General features: G+C 46.5%; 2 long non-coding RNA genes across 2 annotated transcripts; one reads left to right on the top strand and one right to left on the bottom strand.

Annotated features, from left to right (window-relative positions):
• Window positions 1-7874: 7874 nt before the first annotated feature.
• Window positions 7875-18119, bottom strand: LOC145538497 (uncharacterized). Its single transcript, XR_014076944.1, has 3 exons — window positions 17880-18119; window positions 16532-16957; window positions 7875-11573 (listed from the first exon to the last, which is right to left on the bottom strand). It is a non-coding gene; the product is annotated as an uncharacterized LOC145538497 (long non-coding RNA).
• LOC145538502 (uncharacterized) lies at window positions 18045-18851 on the top strand. The gene is made up of 2 exons (XR_014076951.1): window positions 18045-18666; window positions 18799-18851. It is a non-coding gene; the product is annotated as an uncharacterized LOC145538502 (long non-coding RNA).
• Window positions 18852-20730: the final 1879 nt, after the last annotated feature.

Raw genomic sequence — 20730 nt, 5'->3', positions numbered from 1 at the left:
TTCTGAAGAGGACTCGAAAGATTTCCAAACATGTTCAGCAATGGTGGGCAGTGGGGCTGGAAAAAGTAGAAGGCCTCACAGGGAGACAAGATTGACTTGGAAATAAAAATGTCAGTATGGTACTTAAGTCAGTTACATTCCTAACTAAAAACTAACATGACCTAACATGAATGAGCAACCTCTGGAAAGATAATAGTTCATTGCTGTTTCTACATGTGCTTTTATGATACATATTGCTGATCTGTAACAGTATTTCTAAAGAGCTTTAACTGCCTCTAAGAGTGATATTTCTTTCCAAGACCAACATTGAAGAAAGGCAAATGACCTGGTGAACAAAGACCCTTTTGGACAAATCCTGAGTTCTAAATAGTGTAGCAGTTCTTACTGTATCCTTGTTTGGAAATAGCATGTGGGTGAGGGGCATTTGTGAAGATGGAAGATACAGAAGATACACCTGCATGTGAGGTAAGAGCTGTGTGTTACAGGTTGCTTTGGAATGATTACTTTTTTCCTTCTGCCCTAATTTTTGTGCTATTTCTTTTTTTCTGGGAGTGAATGAATTTTTTTCTAACTTTATGTTCGAGTATAGCAGATTAACAGTATTGTGATAGTTCAGTGTCTTGTGCTGTTACTGAATCAGTTTTCTAGGTTCTTGAGAGTTTAGGTTCTTGTCAAGAGTTTAATCTTATGCTGCTGAACCCACATTTAAAAACTTATGGGGAAGGTCAAGTGAGTACCCATCTCTCAGCTCCAAAAACAATGATCAAGTCTAGGTCAGGCAACCTTTTTATTTTAACATCTAACTTAGTATTCAGGTTTCCCTTACTGTCTCCTGTTTGTTTTATAATTGGTTTGTTCAAACAAGGTCTGTATTTGGTTTTAATCACAAGTCCATCTTTTTTTCCTCTGAAAAACTGGGTCACTTGTCTTGTAGTTTTCATATTCTGGGTTGGCTGATTGTAACCCTGTGTCCCTAAACACATTTTTTTGTTCCTCATAGATCCCAAGGTTTGTTATTTTGAAACATACTGAATTGCTGCCTCGTTCACCAGGTATCTCACTTAAGTTCCTGATCCTAAAACATTACTGCTTGTACATCAGCAATCTTGTATGTATGTGCCCCATTTGTATCTGTTCTCTTAACCTTTGTTTCCCACTACAGCTGTACATCTGCAAATAAGATGTTATTTGTCTTAATGGTTCTTAATACAAGTCCTGTTATGTTATAAAATATTACATTTGTCATTTACAGTTGGCATCTTAACCCTAAAGACAGACCAGTGGAATTATTAATCTCCTTCCCATTTTAAAATAATCGTAAAAGTAACGACTTCTTTCCTGAATTTTAGTTGCTTTATAGCTTTAAATATTGTCACTGTTAAAACACACAATGAGAATACATGGGATCTACATCATAAGCCTCCTTTAAAAATTTGAAGGTTTTTTTTTTCATGAAAATTTCCAAAAACAAGATAATTTCATAGTAACAAATAATACTTGTTTGTCCCAAGAGCCAACTCCTAGTTCACCATGTGGGAGTGTCCAACCCTTTGAGACTCCGTGGACTGTAGGGTCCGCCAGGCTCCTCTGTCCACGGAATTCTCCAGGTGAGAATACTGGAGTGGGTTGCCATGTCCTCCAGGGAATCTTCCCAACTCAGGGATTGAACCTGGGTCTCCTGCATTTCAGACAGATTCTTCACCCTCTGAGCACCAGGGGAGCCCCCTGGCACCATGGACTAATAAACATTAAGATTAGATTTTTAAGAGATCATGTTAAAAGAATGCACACATTGGGAGCTTTGGTTAGTGCTGAGATAGAGAATGTCAGGCAGATTGATAAGGAAAATCATCTCTTCCCCTACTGGGAACGCTGGAAAGGGGGCAGCTTTCACCATGGGCCTCGATTGCCTTGTATCCCCTAGAATTAGTCACTCCTATAGCTGGAAGTCACAGCTCACCGTCTGTAGCCATGGGAACTTGGCCCATTTCTGGAATGAAGTGAACGTGGGCTTTCATGTCAGTTCTGCGTTCAAGTCATTCCTCTACTAAGGTGACCCGGCAAGTCATTGAAACTCTTGTCTGCAAACTGGCCCTCATAGCATTGTGCATAGTATATGTGTTAGACATAATGATCTATTCAAAACATTAATCACAGGTTGCTCTAATACATAAAGTTTCCAAGGTTTCTCATTTCGCTCTACAAACCCTTGACTTGGGCTGTATAAGATCTGACCCTTGCCAGCTTTTTTCATCCATCAACAGCGTCTCCTCTTCCTCAGGTGTGCACCTCTATTCCAAAGTCTTCCCACTTCCTGTCCTCCTTCCTGGGATGCCTTTCCTCCAGATCATTGTTCAGGTCCCCCCTCCAGAATCATCTCTCCAGAAGGGCCTTATTTCACACCCTATCTAAAAACAAGCCCCTCTGACATCCCCCTATCATGTTCTGTTCTTAGCTAGCCCTAACTTTTTCATAATGGCTACCACTATCTGAACTTCCCTTATTTTATTTTGTCACTGACTCTCTTATTAATAGAATATAAGCTTCAAGAGAGCAGCAGAACTGTGGTTCGTTCATTATTGTAATGCCCTTTATCTAATCCTACGGCAATGCCTGACTTGTATTAGGATATGCAATAAAAATAATGAATGAATTTTAATTCACTGAGTGGCACTTTTCAGCCCTCATCTTTCAAGTTTGAGCATGTGTTTTTTTTCCAACTGCCCTTCTATGAACATGTCTATTCCTTTTACAAGGTTCTAGGGTCCCAGAGCTCACAGACTAAAGGGGGCAGATAGAGAAACAACAGCCCAGGGGTAGCAAACTGGTGGGTGCTGGGCCAAATCTTAGCTCACACAGGTATTTGGTTTGTACAATGTTTGTTTTAGGTGAACTAGTTGCTAACATTTTTAAATTGGAAATACATAAAAACCCAGGCCTCCAACTTTTCTAAAAATGAGAATACATGGGATCTACAATCCCTCAAGGCAACAACTGACCTGAGCCCAGCATATATACCACAGTGTGGTATATTTCCGCCAACTCCCTCTTAATTGCAACAGCAAAGCAGGTATCAACTTACATTCATCACTGTTGATGGGGGTGTCTTTCTGGGATCCTGCTCCTTTTACTCACAGATGTTACCTGCCTGAACCTGACATGTCAAAGATAATCCAAGACCTATATGAACCCCCACATCTGTGAACATGGCACTGTGTACATGGCTCCCGGGTCAGTTGAAAATAAGATTATTTATTGTGCCCAGCATCTCTACTAGTTAACTGCAGTGCAATGTGTTTGCCTTTTCAAACTGGAATTCCTCACTCAAGCAGTTCTTGCATTGCTGGAGCACTTGCAGAAAAATTCCACAAATGGATTCTTCTGTTTTTACACAGAACGTGTGACACATCAGGTCTTTGTACAGAGCACAAGGCACGTCATAAATCTAAGCCACCATGAGGTGAAATAATCCACCCTTAATTAGGGAATATTAGTTTCAGGTGTTCAAGAGTAATCCACCATTTTTAAAGGTTATGCTCCAATTTATAGTTGTTATAAAATATTGGCTATATCCCCCATGCTGTACAATATATCCTTGTAGCTTGTTTATTTTATACATAATAGTTTGTACTTCTTAATCCCCTACCCCTTTCTTGCCACTGCCCCCTTCCCTCTTCCTACTGGTAACCACTAGCTTTTTCTCTACTGTCTGTGAGTCTTTTTTGTTATACTCACTAGTTTTATTTTTTATATTCCACATACAAATGATATACAGTATCTGTTTTTGTCTTATTTCACTAAACGTAATGCCTTCCAGGTTCACCCATGTTGTTGCAAATGGCAAGATTTCATTCTTTTTATGGCTAAATAGTATTCTATTATGTATATATATGCCACATCTTTGTCCATTCAAGTGTTGAGGAACACGTAGGTTGCTTCCATGTTTTGGCTATTGTAAATAATGCTGCTGTAAACATTGGGGCACATATATCTTTTCAAATTAGTGTCTTCATTTTTTTCAGATCATGTGATAGTTCTATTTTCAGGTTTTGAGGAACTTCTATAATGTTTTCTACAGTGGCTGTACCAATTTATATTCCTATCAATAGTGTACAAGGGTTCCCTTTTCTCCCCATACTCTTCAACATTGGTTGTTTGTGATCTTTTTGATGGAGCAGACTGTATCTTATACACAATTGAAATTGAGTCAGCAAGCTTCAAAACAGTCAAATTGCAAATGTCAAGTTTCTACTGTGATTGCATATATGCCTGATGAAAGCTTTTCTGAGAGGTTCCTAACTACAGAAAGAAGGGCAGGGAGAGAGGGGCTTCCCTGGTAGCTCAGTAGTAAAGAACCCGCCTGCCAATACAGGAGACGCAGGTTTGATCCCTGGTCCAAGAAGATTCCACCTGCTGTGGGGCAGCTGAGCTCCTGCACCACAATTACTGAGCCTGTGCTCTAGAGCTGGGGAATCGCAACTGCTGAAACCTGAGCTCCCTAGAGCCCACGCTCTGCAACAAGAGAAGCCACCGCAATGAGAAGCCTGTGCAGCCCAACTAGAGAGTAGCGCCCGCTCGCTACAACTAGAGAAAAGCCCATGCAGCAAGAAGATCAACACAAACCAAAATAAAAAAGTAAAGAAGGGCAAGGAAAGTTGATGTCTAGATATGTGGCAGATACCTACATACAATTAACACCTACTGGCAGGGTACTTGCTATCTGGGTGGAGACATTTTTTTAAAAGTATATAACATCCAAAATAATCCTGAGTATATTTTCAGGCCAAGCAAGCAGTACACTGGGAGCTGAGCTAAAGAAGAGGGACTGCTGTGGCCTTGCGGCTTGGCAATTTCAGAGGACAGGGAGTGTGGCTGGGCCTAGGACGGGAAGGATTTAAAAGGATAAGGAGGAAGAGGTGGTATAACCTCAAGGCAAGGCTCGATGTCTGGACTCGGATAGCTGGGAGTGCACCCCAGGACAGACATGAGGCTTGTTTGCTCTGACAGGAAGGGCTTGTGCAGGAAAGAGTGAACTAATGTTGGAGCAGAAATGGTGAGGCTTATGGAGTCAGATGGCCAGGGGTCAAGGCTCAGCCTCTCTACTTACTAGCTGACTACTTGTGCACACTACTTAACCACTCTAAGCTGTCATTTCCCAACCATAGAATTAGTCATGAACCTGCTCTACTCAGGTGTTAGGAGGATTAAAGGAAATAATGCATATAATCTTGTAGTAACTTAAATAAATGATAATATTATCATTATTAATATCATCAGAGGCTTGTGGATGCCAGACTGAGATAGACCAGAGAGCCATTTTAAGCATGTGGGTGACTACTATTTTCCTAAGGTAGACTAACAAATTACCACAAACTTGATGACTTAAATGTCTTCCCTCACAGTTCTGGGAGTTAGAAGTTTGGAATCAAGGTGTCGGCAGGACCATGCTCCCTCTGAAGGTTCTAAGGAAGAATCCTTTCTCGATTATTTGTAGCTTCTCCCAGCAGTCCTTGGCATTCTAATCCTACCTGCATTCTCTGCCTCCGTCTTCATGTGGCCTTTTTCTCTGTATGTGTCCTCTCTTCCTCCTCCTCTTCTTTTGTTAAGTAATTTAGCTGTTTTATTTTTAATTTTTTTTTTTTTTTTTGGCCATGACACAAGGCATGCAGGATCTTAGTTCCCTAATGATGGGTTGAACCTGTGCCCCCTGCAGTGGAAATGCAGAGTTTTAACCACTGGACCGCCAGGGAAGTCCCCTTTTTCTCTTATAAGGACATAAGTCATTGGATTTAGGGTCCAGCCTAATCCAGCATGACCTCATTGTAACTAATTACATCCACAAAGACGCTGTCCAAATAAGGTCACATTCTAAGGGTCTATGTGGATATGAATTTTGGGGGGACACTATTCAACTCACTATGGAGACATAAGAAAAACAGCATTGAAATTGAAAACATTTTTTAAAACATTTTGAAATTAGATATAAAAGAGTAGGCAAAAATACTACAAAGAATTCCTGTATATCCTTCACCCAGTGTTTCCAAATAGTAACATTTTACCACACTTGTTCTATCACTCTCTCCCTCTACATGTGTATGTAATGGATTCTCTCATGTGTCTGAGGCGAAGTTGTTGCAGTCACCATGTCCTTTTACCTATCAGTATTTCACTGTATATATATATATATATATATATATATAAAACAATACAGCACTAAAGAAGGTAGAGTAGAAAGATGTGCCCTAGTCTTCTGAGAAACTGCAACTCGTTGCTGAACAACCATTGACAGGAGAAGGTTGGAACCCATCAAAAAAGATACCCCATGTACAAGGGAAAAGGAGAAGCTGCAGCAAGACAGCAGGAGGGGTGCAGTCATGTTTAAAATCAAACCCATGCCCACCAGAGATGCTTGGAGGGTACAGACAAAACTTTGTGTGCCCCAGGACCCAGAGAAAGGACCAGTGACCCCACAAGAGACTGAGCCAGACCTGCCTGTGGGTGTTTGAGTGTCTCCGGAGGAGGCACAGGTCAGCAGTGGCCTGCTGCGGGGACAGGGCAGCAGCAGTCCTGGAGGTGGGGTGGGTGGCATAAGTCCCCTTGGAGGAGGTCGCCATTAGCATTACCACAGAGCTGCCAAGTGGGGGATACACAAACTGGAGAACAATTACACCAAAGAAATTCTAGCACTGTTGTGAAAATTCTAGGGCCCACAACAGACTTCCCAACCTGGGAATCCAGCAAAGGGACTGAGAATACTCAGGGAATCTGATTTCAAAGGGCAGCGGGATTCGATTGCAGAACTTCCACAGGACTGGGGAAAGAGAGACTCTTGGAGGGTACAAACAAAACCTTGTGTGCACCAGGACCCAGGAGAGGGGAGCAGTGACCCCACAAGAGACCCAGCCAAATTGCCTCTGAGTATTTGGGAGTCTCTGATGGAGGTGTGGGTCGACAGTGGCCTGCTGCGGGGTCAGGGACACTGACAGAAGCAGTCCTGGGAGGCATGGCATGCTGCCATAAATCCTTTGGAAGGAGGACTCCATTACCCCTACCATAGTTTGGCCTAAGGCCAAACTACAGGGAGGGAACACAGCCCCACTCATCAGCAGAAAATTAAAGATTTACTGAGCATGGCCTTGCCCATCAGAGAAAGACCTAGTTTTCCCCACAGCCAGTCCCTCCCATCAGGAAGCTTGCACAAGCCTCTTATCCTCATCTACCAGAGGACAGACAGAATGAAAACCAGTCACAGAAAACGAACCAAAATGATCACATGGATCACAGTTTTGTGTAACAAACTATGAGCCATGCCGTGTAGGGCCACCCAGACAGATGGGTCATGATGGAAAGTTCTGACAAAACATGGTCCACTGGAGAAGGGAATGGCATCCCACTTCAGTATTCTTGGCTTTGAGAATCCTAGAAATAGTATCCTAGAATAGTATGAATAGTGGCAAAAAGATATGACACTGAAAATTAACCCCCCCCCAGGTTGGTAGCTGTCCATTATTCTACTGGAGAAGAGCAGAGAAATAGCTCCAGAAGGAATGAGAGGGCTGAGCCAAAGCTGAAATGATGCCCACCTGTGGATGTGTCTGGTGGTGAAAGTAAAGTCCGATGCTGTACAGAACAATATTGCATAGGAACCTGGAATGTTAGGTCCATGAATCAAGATAAATTGGAAGTGATCAAATAGGAGATGGCAAGAGTGAACACTGACATTTTAAGAATCTAAAATGGACTAAGAATGAACTAAAATGGACAAGAAGGGTGAATTTAACTCAGATGACCATTATATCTAATACTGTGGCAAGAATCCCTTAGAAGAAATGGAGTAGCCATCATAGTTAACAAAAGAGTCCGAAATGCAGTACTTGGGTGCAGTCTCAAAAATGACAGAATGATCTCTGTTCATTTCCAAGGCAAACCATTCAATATCACAGTAATCCAAGTCTATGTCCCAACCAGTAATGCTGAAGATGATGAAGCTGAATGGTTCTATGAAGACCTACGACACCTTCTAGAACTAACACCCAAAAAAGATGTCCTTTCCATCACAGGGGACTGGAATGCAAAAGTAGGAGGTCAAGAGATATCTGGAGTAACTGGCAAATTTGGCCTTGGAGTACAGAATGAAGCAGGGCAAAGGCTAACAAAGTTTTGCCAAGAGAACACACTGGTCATAGCAAACACCCTCTTCCAACAACACAAGAGATGATTCTACATATACGCATCACCAAATAGTCAATACCAAAATCAGACTGATTATAATCTTGCAGCCAAAGATGGAGAAGTTTTATACAGTCAACAAAAACAAGACCAGGATCGGACTGTGGCTCAGATCATGAACTCCTTATTGCAAAAAAATCAGACTAAAATTGAAGAAAGTAGGGAAAACCACCAGGCCATTCAGGTATGACCTAAATCAAATCCTTATGCTTATACAGTGGAAGTGACAAATAGATTCCAAGGATTAGATCTGATAGAGTGCCTGAAGAACTATGCACAGAGGTTTGTAACACTGTACAGGAGGCAGTGACCAAAACCATCCCCAAGAAAAATATAAAAAGCCAAAATGGTTGTCTGAGGTGGCTTTACAAATAGCCGAGAAAAGAAGCGAAGTGAGAGACAAAGGAAAAAAGAAAGATATACCCATCTGAATACAGACTTGCAAAGAATAGCAAGGAGAGATTAAAAAAAAAAGTCTTCCTAAGTAAACAATGCAAAGAGATAGAGGAAAACAATAGAATGGGAAAGACGAGATCTCTTCAAGAAAATTTAGAGATACCAAAGTAACAGTTCATGCAAAGATGGATACAATAAAGGACAGAAATGGTATGGACCTAATAGAAGCAGAAGATATTAAGAAGAGGTGGCAAGAATACACAGAGCTGTACAAAAAAGGTTTTAATGACCTGGATAACCATGATGGTACGATCACTCACCTAGAGCCAGACATGATGGAGTGTGAAGCCAAATGGACCTTAGGAAGCATTACTATGAACAAACCTAGTGGAGGTGATGGAATTCCAGCTGAGCTATTTCAAATCCTAAAAGATGCTGCTGTGAAAATGCTGCACTCAATGTGCCAGCAAATATGGAAAACTCAGCAGTGGCCACAGGACTGGAAAAGGTCAGTTTTCACTCCAATCCCAAAGAAGGGCAATGCCAAAGAATGTTCAAACTACCACACAATTGCACTCATTTCACCTGCTAGCAAGGTAATGCTCAAAATCCTTCAAACTAGGCTTCAGTAGTACATGAACTGAGAACTTCAGGTGTTCAAGCTGGATTTAGAAAAGGCAGAGGATCCAGAGATCGAATTGCCAACATCCATTGGATCATAGAAAAAGCAAGGGAATTCCACTAAAACATCTACTTCTGCTTTACTGACTGTGCTAAATCCTTTGTGTGGATCGCAGCAAACTGTGGAAATTCTTACAGATGGGAATACCAGACCACCTTACTTGTCTTCTGAGAAACCTGAATGCAGGTCAAGAAGCAACAGATAGAACCAGACTTGGAACAATGGACTGGTTTCAAATTGGGAAAGGAATATGTCAGAGCTGTATATTGTCACCCTGCTTATTCAACTTATATGCAGAGTACATCATGCAAAATGCTAGACTGGATAAAGCACAAGCTGGAATCAAGACTGCCAGGAGAAATATCAATAACCTCAGATATGCAGATGACACCACCCTAATGGCAGAAAGTGAGGAACTAAAGAGCCACTTGATGAAGGTGAGAGAGTGAAAAAGCTGGCTTAATTTTCGACATTCAAAAAAAACTAAGATCATAGCATACAGTCCCATCACTTCATGGCAAATAGATGGGGAAACAATGGAAACAGTGAGATACTTTATTTCCTTGGGCTCCAAAGTTATTGCGGACAGTCATGAAATTAAAAGATGCCTGCTCTTTGGAAGGAAAGCTATGACAAACCTAGACAGCATCTTAAAAAGCAAAGACATCACTTTGCTAACAAAGGCCTGTCTGGTCAAAGCTATGGTTTTTCTAGTAGTCATACATGGATGTGAGAGTTAGACCATAAAGAAAGCTGAACTCTGAAGAATTGATGCTTTTGAACTGTGGTGCTGGACAAGACTCTTGAGAGTCCCTTGGACAGCAAGGAGGTCAAACCAGTCAATCCTGAAGAAAATCAACCCTGAATATTTGGAAGGACTGATGCTGAAGCTCCAATACTTGGGCCACCAATGTGAAAAGCTGACTCAATGGAAAAAATTCTGATGCTGGGAAAGATTGAAGGCAGGAGGAAAAGGGGGCGACAGAAAATGAGATGGTTGGATGGCATCACCGACTCAATGGACACGAGTTTGAACAAACTTCAGGAGACAGTGAAAGAGGAGTCTGGTGTGCTGTAGTCCATGGGGTCGCAGAGTCAGACAGGACTGAGCAACTGAACAACAATAAAGTGACTTTTTAAGGTCCAAATAACTACACTGCCAGTTCTTCGGGCTCTTCATGGCTGTAATTTCCAGAACAACTCTGGGCCAGAGCAACTTCTCTTCCTCGTGATTACGGTGCTCTGACAAGCTATTCTTTCCTGACAGGAGCCCTTTAGTTTGCAGTACGAGGTAGTAACAACTACGGCCGCCACTAGAGGTCACTGGCTAGACGCGATAGAAGATCTCACTCTGCTCAGCTGACTCGCAAGCCTTATTCTGAACACAATAAGGACGTCTGTTTTCCCAAGCAGCAGTGACGGTGTCTTTAGACGGGTCCACTTAAGCCTCCTCTGGGCCCTTCATCAGACTTGAAGCCTTGACAACAACTCTCAGAGCATATATGCCTTCACTAAGTTCTGCCCACAGAAGACTAAAGACAGTAACCCCAATTTACATAAGCGCTACGCTCCAGGTGCTGCTCTGTTTCACGTATATTAATTCATTTAACATCTTTTAAAAAACCCTATGGTGGTGGTGGGTGGGAACCCATGCGGAGGTGGTTTCACCCAGCTAGTAAGTGGCTGGGCCAGGATTCAAACCGAAACAGTTTGTCCATATACTTAACCAGCATCCACCTGCACAGCTTTGCTCGAGTCCCATTTTAATCACACCTTCCCACATCAAGCCTGGAATTGCTGGCCTCTTTGTAAGTACTCACACGATGAAGTTTGAAACTGTCCAGTCTTTCAGCAGTGGATGCAGCTCACCCGCTGTGCCCTGGGAATGCGTCCAACAGCCGCACTGACGCCCACACCTCAGCTCAGCCTGCCCTGGTGGCTGCAAGCTGGCCAGTCCTGGAATGGAGTCTCCCAGAGACCCTGTGGCCCACTGCCACCCTGTCAGCGTCACGCCCAGAGAGCCTGAGGCCGCCAGCTTCCTCCCACTTGGCCCTTGCTTCCCAGAAGCAGTAGCTGCTTGCTTTGGAAGCTGCTTCAGATTAAACCCCCTCAAAATGTACCTGAAAAGGTCCGCAATCCACTTTTCCTTTCTGCAGTACATGGTGGGAAGGGCATGGGTTCTCCATTTGAAGCCTGTTGGTCTTGCTCTGAGCTGAGTGGCCTTGGCTAGCATTGCTTAACTCCTCTGAGCTGTGAGTTTCCTCATCTGTGGGTAGACAGAACATTTCCTTGGATGTTGTAACTGTTAACGATATACATAAAGGGTATACTGACAGATTTGGCTACTATCATTTCCTTAAACGTACAGCCCACCTCCCACCCATCAGGAAAGCTGACCCTGATGTCATGGCCTTGGTCGAGTTCTCCTTTATCCCCAAACACTGGTGCCTCTTATTCCCTGTTTGTTGAGCAATGAAAAAACTGACAAGTGTCATTTCTTGTGCCTGGCCTAGTTCTCCAACTCAACTCCAATCAGCGTTGGGACTGTCCTTTATATACACTGTAGATGCCTCATCTTAACCAGGGACTCAAAACAGTGTCAGCACATGACTGTTGATGACAGAAACTAACTGAAGTCAGTTCATAAGTATTTATGGACTATTTACCAAGCGTCAAGCAATGTTCCAGACTCTGGGAACAGAAAGTGAAAGTCACTCAGTCGTGTCTGACTCTTTGTGACCCCATGGACTGCAGCCTGCCAGGCTCCTCTGTCCATGGAAATCTCCAGGGCAGAATACTGGAGTAGGTAGCCATTCCCTTCTCCAGGGGATCTTTCCAACCCAGGGATCGAACCCAGGTCTCCCACATTGCAAGCAGATTCTTTACCAGCTGAACCACCAGGGAAGCCCCAAGGAGGGGATTAAAACCCAGCTCCTCGACTGTAAATTGATACAGCCACTATGGAAGATAGTATGGATATTCCTTAAAAAACTAGGAATAACAGTACCATATCACCCAACAATCCCTCTACTGGACATACATCCTGAGAAAACCATAAATGAAAAAGACACATGTACTCCAATGTTCATTGCAGCACTATTTACAATAGCTAGGACATTGAAACAACCTAGATGTCCACTGACAGGTGAATGTGGTGCATATATACAATGGAACATTACTCAGCCATAAAAAGGAACACATTTGAGTCAGTGCTAATGAGGTAGATGAACCTAGAGCCTATTATACAGTGTGAAGTAAGTCAGAAAGAGAAAAACAAATATCGTATATTAACACATATATATGGAATCTAGAAAGATGGTACTGATGAACCTATTTGCAGGGCAGCAATGGAGATGCAGACGTAGAGAACAGACTTACAGACACAGGGGCAGGGGAGAAGGAGAGAGTGAGATGAATTGAGAGAGTAGCATGGAAACATACATTACCATGTGTAAACTAGACAACCAATGGGAATTTGCTGCATAACTCAGGGAACTCAAACTGGGGTTCTGTAGCAACCTGGAGGGGTGGGATGGGAAGGGAGGTTGTGGGGAGGTCCAAGAGAAAGGGGACACACGTATACCTATGGCTGATTCATGTTGATGTATGGCAGAAACCAACACAACATTGTAAAGCAGTTATCCTTCAATTAAAAATAAATAAAAGAGAATATCCCCCCAAAAAATAAACAATAAAAAAAGAAATTAAAAACCCCAGCCCATGCACTAAAGGAGCTCCTGCTATGGCTAAACTTCTGCAAAGGCCTGGAGCATCTTATATACGTTTCCAAGCATCCAGCTCCCAGGGAAGGACTTTCTTGGTCAAGGCAGTCTGGTTTATTGCGTCTCAAACAGAGGTAAAAGTCACATCTACAGCCCAGAGGCTTTCACCCTGGAGAACACACAACAAGGCCTTTTGTGCCCCAGAACCTTGGGGCCACTCTGGGCCTCGCAAGAGTTTCCTTAAAACCAGCCAGCAGACCCTGGTCTCACAGCAGGTAAGAGATAGTAAAATCAGAGATCGTCGTGCTCTTTCCACCACGAGGGGGCAGTGTTGGACCGTGGACAGCAAAGAACTCCGAGCTGAGTTCCCTGGTGACTCACTCCAGCAATGCTTGATTTGTTCTTGGGTGGAGTGGAAAAAAAGGGAGAGAATGGGTTGGAAAAAATGAAACCATCTGTTGAATTCGCAAGTTGCCACAGTCATGAGTTCAACCAATGTTCAACTGACTAAGAATTTTTAGTGCAAAGAAATAAGGTAATTTGAGGGTTTCCGAAAACAAGCACTGTCCAGGAACCGAAATGATTACTGAAGAAATACTATGTATTACCAAACACTTTACTCTTTCCTTTGCAAAATGACATTCTTTTTCCCCCAGGAAAAGGAAGGCTTTCAGAAGTTAAAAGAAACACAGTTGACCAAATAACACTCCCCTCCCCCACAACTGAATAAAGAAACTTCCCTCTATCTGGGTTCAGAACTGGCAAGCAACCTCATTGTGGGCACTTCATAAATATTCATCAACGAAGAAAATGTCGAGAGCGTGCAAAGGAACCATTTTGTCATTTCGAGAACCCTTCTGAAATGCCAGCAATTGAAGCAAGATCTCCACTATCCTTGGCAAACCTTGAACAAGAAGAGCCCAGTTCAGCTGGTCACATGGGAAGACATCGAATAAGCACAGTGGATGAATCTCCCTCCCGAAGTCTGGGGTTGTGACTGTCCTTACAAACAGCAGAGCAAACTGAAGTACTGGGTGGGATTTTTTTAAACAACCACTCCCAAAACATCCAAGTCACTAGGATTCAGCGAGTCCACTCTGTGGGGAAAAAACCACCCAGCATCCCCCTTCCCAGAACAAGCAGGCAGCGCCTGTGAACACACAGCTAAGGTCGGTGCAGGTCGTGATGGTGAGTCTATCACTTTACACTGTCCTGATCACGCTGTATCAACTGAGCCGAGGGACACTCAGAGAGAACAGGGTGAAACCAATACATTGGTATGTCATCCAGTCAAGGTCTGTTTGTTTTGGCCCGGGAACACCTGGCCTTGGCCCATGTGATCTCGATAAACAGAGAGGAATACACCTCAGTAACCAGCGCCTGGACTGCCTGGGATGGAGAAGCTGGGCTCTGGCGGAACTGTGGCAGTAGGGCTTGGAGACCTTCCATCAGAAAACGGCCCCTACACAGACCTCTTTCTGGTTCTGAGGAACTCTCTCCATCTGCCGGCTGCTGACTCAGGCCAGAGTCGGGGTGGGGCAGCCGCAGCTTGGGTGTGGGCCTGGGCTATCTTAGGCCTGCAACAGAGCAGCCCTATTTCCTCACACTGGCCCTAGAGGGGGACGGGGTGGCCGGGAGCTCCCTCCTCCCTGTCCCCTGAGGCTTTCCGGTCGTTCCAGGCTCCTTGGCACTGGGTGGAGCGGGGTGGTGGTTGTTGTTCAGTTGCTCAGTCGTGTCTGACTCTTTGTGACCCCATGGACTGCAACATGCAAGGCTTCCCTGTCCTCCACTACCTCCCGGAGTATACTCAAACTCATGTCCATTGAGTCATCCAACCGTCTCATCCTCTGTCTTCCCCTTTCTCCTCCTGCCTTCAATCTTTCCCAGCATCAGGGTCTTTTCTAATGGGGGTGGGGGTGGGGTCTGAGGCTAAAGCCATGATGCGAGGGGCAGTAGGAGCCGAAGCCTCTCTCATGGACTCAAACCCACAGCCAACATAGTGGCATCTTGGTGTGCAGGCTGGGCCCCGGAGAACCAAGGCACCAGCCACACTTGTAGCCCTCTGACCTTTGCCTTGCAGACATAGCTCTGTTTCCAGCACTCATCCTCTCCTCCCTATCGCCACCCATCTTGTCAAAACCCTCCCTTTCCTTCATCCCTGTAGACACTGTGCAAAGCAGACCTTGGCTGAGAGAGGTGGGCTGTGGCCCCCTCCTCACAAACCCGGAAGGCCAGGAAGGAAAAGAGCATTAACCAAGTTCGTGCTTTATGCCAGAAGCTTAGGACACAGGATCTCTCTCAGTCCCAGCCTCTCACCTCAGCGGAAGGCCGCATCGTTTCCATAAGAGAGCAGGGTGGCCGCCACCTGTGCTCAAAGTCCAGCTCTGTCCTGACCCCAGGCGGTGATGTAACCTCTGGGCCGCCTCACCGGGAAGTGGGAATTGGGCCATTGTGAGCAGGGGAGGAGTGAACTTATGTGAAAAGTGCTGAGAGCATTAGCATTACGTATTATTAGCTCTACATGTTAAAGATGAGGAAACAAAGGCCAGGGAGCAAGTGTCCAGTGTGGATTCTGGTGGGCTCCACGCAAATGCTCCCCCTAATTTCATGTGGTTTCTCTTACACATTGTGAATTGTGGTCCCCTCCCAGAGATTGTCACACTGAGCCTGACCAGTGTGTGTGGAGGAGAACATGGACAGCCAGGGCCCATCCCCTTCTCGGGGCCTTCTGTCGAGGGGCTGGCCCTGGATTCTCCTTTTCCTCTTCTTGGACAGAATTCTGACTCTAACCACCTCACCCCATCGCTATCCTAAAATCTGAGTCGTTTCCCCTGAAAATATGGCAGAGGTGGAATTTAAACCCAAGCCCGCCCAGTCTCTCCATTCTTATCTTGGTCAGTTGCCCACAGCGGCCCGGACGTCTGCGGCAGACAAATGAAGCCACAGGGGTTGACACAGGGGCGACGTGGCCTCCACATGTGCCGTGGAGGAAGGGAACAGGAAACTGGGATGAAGGCCAAGGCTGGGGGGTGGGGGCACATGGATGCACAACTAAGTTATCTAATTGCTCAGTATATAAATCCAGTCAACCGGGAGATAGTCCGCACTCACCTAACATGCTACAGGGGGCTCCCTTCAGCCCCAAAGTAGAAAGGCATCCAGAGGTGTCTTGGGTCAGGCACACTGTGGTCTCAAGGGTAAGCAGTATTTTCGGGATCTTATCTCATCCTCTGAGTCGATACTTTCCCAATTAGTTTTGTGATCCTTGCCAAATCTCTCAGCCTCTCTGAACCTCAGTTTATTAATGCATAAAGCCTGCCATATAATCCCTATCTTACAAGGATTTCTGATGGTTATGTGATTTGACATACGCAAAAAAAGGCTAGGAACTGGCACGCAAGAGATGTTTATGAAATGTGTTTTCCTAGTCTGTGTGAGAACCCACATATGATCTGAGTTTCACCCCAGAGATGAAAGACCTGGAAGAAGGCTTTCTGCATACCTGCTGGAATGTTCATGCCTCATATGGGTAAGGAGGCAAGTCTTTGTGTCACTCCACTGCACTGAGGGTATCGCAAGCTCTTCTCAGCAAACCAGGCACTTACGATGGGGTGTCCACTGCTGTCCTGGGCCCCCAAGTCCTCTATGACGAAGCTGCCCACCTGCCCCTCCACGCTTTTTAGCATTGTGCTCACCGTACTGACAACATTCATGTCAGTTCTGCCCATCATCCTGCCTGTTTAGGACAGGGGAGAGGACATGGGGCCGGAGGGGACCGTGCAGGGAAGCCTCCAGAAGGCCCATGGCCTTTCATTTCTGTCCCAAGGCCGGGAGTCCGAGTCTAAAGAGAAGCTCCTCAGAGAGGCCTGGGAAGGGGCCAAGGAGGGGCGTGTAGAGCTTTCTGGAATGTCCAAGGCTCTCAAGGAATCTGTCAGATGAGAAGGGAAAAGGAAAGTAGTAACCAGGTCAAAGGGCATGAGCTTTCAGATGATTATTCATCATAACTAGAGGATGACCGTTGACTAGATTACTAATCCCACAGATATGGAGGGAAAAGGCTTGTTGGCTTTTTTGTGGTGTTTTCCTCCCCACCATGCAAGGATGGGGCCCAGCACTTCAAGGTGGGGGGTGTCAGGGGGTGGGGTAGTTGGGGGGATTGAAGCCAGAATCCTCTGGCTCAAGCTATGGTTCCCCTCTCACCAGCAATGTGACCCTTTAGGCCCCAAATTCCTCATCTGAAAATAGGGGCAGTTGCCACCTGGGGCTGCACTGAACACTCTGTGAGAACATTTCTCATAAAAGAGGGAACCCAGCTGTTATTGTTAACATGCAGGAGCCCTAATTTCTCTCCAAGCCAACTAGTTCTGTCTCAATATCAGCAAAGAGAAAGGTAGCGATTTATCAAGGCATTTTGTAATCTTTGGGGATTTTAAAAGGCTTTTTAAAGGCTGAAGAAAAGCAGCCAAATTGCTTCGGTTTCTCCATCTGTTCCTCCATGTTATCTCCATCATCTTGGGGGAAAACATGGGCCCTTTGGGGGGAGGCCTTGGCAGGTGGCCACCATCAGGCCCCCAGGCAGGCCTCCCCACCGGCTTGGAGGGGCAGCCAGCTAGCGGGTAGCCGCCCAAGGAAGGGTGAGCTCGGACAGGCCACCTGAGACCTTGGGTCCTGGGCTGCCTTGTACTCTTTTGCCCTCATGGGCCACTCTCTCCATTAAAACAATATTTTAAAATATATTTTATGACTGCACGGGTATAAAAGTAGTTCAGATCCACTGCTGGGTTATTACATATTCATCCTTAATTTCTCTGATGGTTTTGAGAAAATATAACTGGAAATAGGTGAATTACCAGGAGCGGTTTGGCCTCTAGGGGGCAGCACGAGCTCACCAGATGCCTATGTGACCCGGGGTGGCGGGTAAACCGTGGGTGAGGACCCAGCAGCGACTCCCACCGCTGACTCACAAAGGCCTTTTGCTTCTCCCAGCGCCTCCTCGGAGAGGGCTGTGTTAGCGCCTCTCACCCTCAGCCCAGGAAGCCGACGGGCGGAGCGGGAGTTACTGCCCTACTCGGGGCAGAGAGGCTCACCCTGGGAGGCGCAGGGCCGCGCGGGGTCACACGGTGGCAGAGGCGGGGCCCGACCAGAATTTCCGGGCTCCTCCTGCCAGAGTCTCCCTCGGAGCCTCAGCAAGCAGGATGCTCCGAAGCCCCGAGGAGTTGGTGGTGTTGGCTCAGCCCTGCCGCGTCCCCCATCCCAACACTGGCAGCCAGGGAGCAGCCGCCCCCTTCCCTTCTCGGCACCCCTCCGCCCACATGCCTTTGTTCACTCACTCTGCCTGCCCCCCCCCAACACCCCCACTCCCCCCAGAGTCTGGCAGGTGGGAAAAGTTCCCTCCGCTCGCCCAGAACTGAGGCGGACATCAAAGGCGCGCACAGGGGACAGGACGAAGCTGGTGCAGCATAGGGGGTAGGGGGTGGGGGGGGGCTGGGGGGCCTGGGCCAGGAGGCATGGCAAAAAAGACCAGAAACAAAACCAAACAGAACACCAGGCGGGAGATGATCCGATCTCCAGGCAGGCTTTTCTACCTCCCAGCACATGGCTGGTGGGAACAATAGGCCTTCCTTTCTCCCCTCCCAGGTGAGCATGCTCTGGGGAAGAGGAGAGGGGGAGAGGGAGCCCCTCTCTCCCTGAGGGCCCGCCTGAGTAGGGCCTGGACCCCAGGGGAAGCTAATTTGCAACACACATAATTGATGTTCTTTCCTTTTGTAGAGGTGAGGATGGTGCCTAAACCCGTGACAGAAATAAACTGCTCTGCCTTGCTGGATGAGCAGAAAAAGTTGCTCATTTTTTAAAGGGGAAACATGAGAGGCCAGCTGACTGAAATGGATATGGCAAAAGGGCAACCCTGTTCTCTTTCAGAGAGCACCTGTTTGGTTCAAAGGGGCCAAGGCCTTCCGCAGAGACGCTGGGGGTTGGATGGGGGGATGTGGGGGCCCTGGGTGCCCCTCTGCAGGACAGAGGTGACATCTGCCACAGAACAGCCTGCCCTCAGCATCACTTCACAGGCAGGAGTCTGTCTCATCTCTCACACACAGTGACCCCAGCGCCCGTCTGGTTAGGCAGGTCCAGCTAGAAAGCAGGAATGACAGGCTTGTCACGTGGATGGAGAATAAGCCATAGTTCAGTTTCTGGTCTCCAGTGTTGCCCCTCTGACCCCTCAGGAGATTGGCAGGACAGGGGGGACAGTCTAGTCTAGGTTGGGAGAGCAGGACTGAGACCTGCTCAGGAAAGGAACAGGACCCTGGTTGTGGTCCTGTTGGTCCTGGCAGAACGCCTGGTTGTGGAGGCTGTGGCTTGGGACCTTCCTGGTAGGGGGACAGACAGGAAGAACTCATCTAAGGAAGGTCTGCACTTGGGGGTAGCTGTGGCTTTGCCCAGGCCAAGCCAGACTCACCATATTTGGGAATTCTGTGACACAGGATGACTGACTTCCACAACCAAAGGGGACTTTCAGGAGATCTATTCTTTTTTTTTTGAAGTTTTTAATTTTGTATTAGGGTATAGCCGATAAACAATGCTGTGACAGTTTCAGGTGAACAGTGAAGGGACTCATCCATACATATACATGTATCCATTCTACCCCCAACTCCCCTGCATCCAGGCTGCCACGTAACATTAGGCAGTTTCCTGTGCTATACAGTAGGTCCTTGTTGGTCTGGATGCTCTAGTCTGATCCCTGCAAATTGCTGCTGGAAGGGGCTTTGGAGGAAATATCCTTAAACCCCTGTGTGGCCCAAAGGGACAGTGTGACTTGTTGAATGCCCCACAGCTGCTCAGAGGACAGGAATGGGAAGCCCTGGTTCCCTGATCCGTGGTCTAGAGCTCCTGCTGGTAGATGACCTTGACAATGGAAAACGTAGGTGGCCTTGAGGAATCCTGAGGACCTGGGGTGACTGAAGCCCAGGGCTGAGGGTGCAAAGTGGACCTTGATTTTAAGGTCAGATCAGAGAGGGAGGTAAGCCACCAAAATGGGGTGATTTATCAGAGTAGCTAGAAAGCCAAAACATGGCCAGCTGGAGGTCATCTGACAGGGAAAGACATCTGTGAAATGGTGTCTAAGGTCCCATCCATCTCTGGAGTTTGAAGACCTGCTGTTTTAGGAGCTGAGGCTCCAGGGAGATCAGAGGTAGTCAGTGTGCGAGGAGCAGGCCCGGGAGGGCCATGACTCATCCCTCAGTCATCCCTGGACCCCTGGGCAGCTCTGAGTCAGCAGCCATTTCTGAGATGGGCACCATCTCCTGAGGCCTTTGATGGTGACTCAGCAGAAAGGGACAGGCAGAGGCACCACCTTCCCCTGGGGCGGCCTGTCAGCTGGAACCTCCCACCTGGGCCTGCTGGGTCCCTCCTCTGTCTCTGGGAGAGCAGAGAGTGCTGGCTTCCTCCCAGGATCCCACCCCACGGGCTGTCAGAGTCTCTGGGGCCCCAGGCAGGGGTGCGGTACCTTGGGACCCCGTGCACAAGGGCAATATCAGTTTGGCTCCCCTGAGTTAAGCAGCCAGATTTCTTCAAAAGCTGATTTTGCCAAAGAGGAGGAGCATAGGGTTTAGGTTTGGAAGACGCTTTAGAGAAGGGTCAACTCTATAATCTCACAGATGAAGAAACTGAAGTGTGGATTGATGGTGTGCTTTTCCCAATACACAG

Source organism: Giraffa tippelskirchi, chromosome 2 (genome assembly GCF_054371585.1).
Source record: "Giraffa tippelskirchi isolate mGirTip1 chromosome 2, T2T-mGirTip1v1.2.pri, whole genome shotgun sequence".
In the NCBI taxonomy this organism is placed as follows: domain Eukaryota; kingdom Metazoa; phylum Chordata; class Mammalia; order Artiodactyla; family Giraffidae; genus Giraffa; species Giraffa tippelskirchi.
The sequence above is the reverse complement of the archived record's forward strand: the minus strand, read 5'-3'. Positions and strand labels throughout refer to the sequence as shown.